The sequence below is a fragment of the Vulpes lagopus genome, chromosome 8 (genome assembly GCF_018345385.1).
Source record: "Vulpes lagopus strain Blue_001 chromosome 8, ASM1834538v1, whole genome shotgun sequence".
NCBI classification, from domain to species: Eukaryota; Metazoa; Chordata; class Mammalia; order Carnivora; family Canidae; genus Vulpes; species Vulpes lagopus.
Genome location: NC_054831.1, coordinates 32,414,310 through 32,415,098, shown reverse-complemented (window position 1 = coordinate 32,415,098; position 789 = coordinate 32,414,310). Strand labels below are relative to the sequence as shown.

General features: G+C 37.5%; 1 pseudogene; it reads right to left on the bottom strand.

Moving 5' to 3' along the window:
- Positions 1 to 304: 304 nt before the first annotated feature.
- On the bottom strand, positions 305 to 402 carry LOC121498315 (annotated as a pseudogene).
- Positions 403 to 789: the final 387 nt, after the last annotated feature.

The window sequence follows — 789 nt, the reverse complement described above, 5'->3', positions numbered from 1 at the left end:
ACTAGCTGTTGAAACACTGAAATATTTGACCCAGACTCTAGAGTTCTGTGTTGTTAACATGAAAGAGTCCATTTTAGTCTCTAAATATTAGAGCAAATGTTACCAATTTACCATTAACCATTATCACATCAAAACCTGGCCCTTGATGTAGATGTGATTTTATTTAGTGTCTGATAATATAGCTGTAGACGACGTCCTCATTTAACACACAAGTTATCTGACCATTGAATGGAGTTGTTTAATTGTATTCATTTAAACTTGGGGAAATTTTGCTCAAAAAATGGACTTTTATTTTTCATTTTTTAAAAATCTGGAATGGTTCATGAATTTGTGTGTCATCCTTGTTCTGGGGCCAGGCCAGTCTTCTCTGTATTATTCCAATCATGTGCTATGGAAGTGAGCATTGTGGACTGGTTTTAGTCCATCAGGTATCACGCTCTTCTTAGTGACAGGCCAACAGATCCAGTTTAGGTTGTTCCTGGTTTGAAGAGAAAATGAGGCCAAGCAGGCATGCAGGTAACTCAACCAGTAGGGCTTAGCAGGTTATTTAAATGTAAGTTAAAAAAAAGAAAGGTGAGCATGAAGTTTCCATTTTCCACTGTTTAGAACTGGACTTTGATCCTTCAGAAACTATTTTTAATTATTTTGATGCTGGCAGAAGCATTCTAAAGGCCTACTAAGCACAGATACAGGGCAATGTTAGGGATCTTTGAGAGTTTATGAACCACAGACTCCCCATGGTCTGAACCTGTGTTCTCCTAATGTCTTGTGATCTCACACCATTATTAG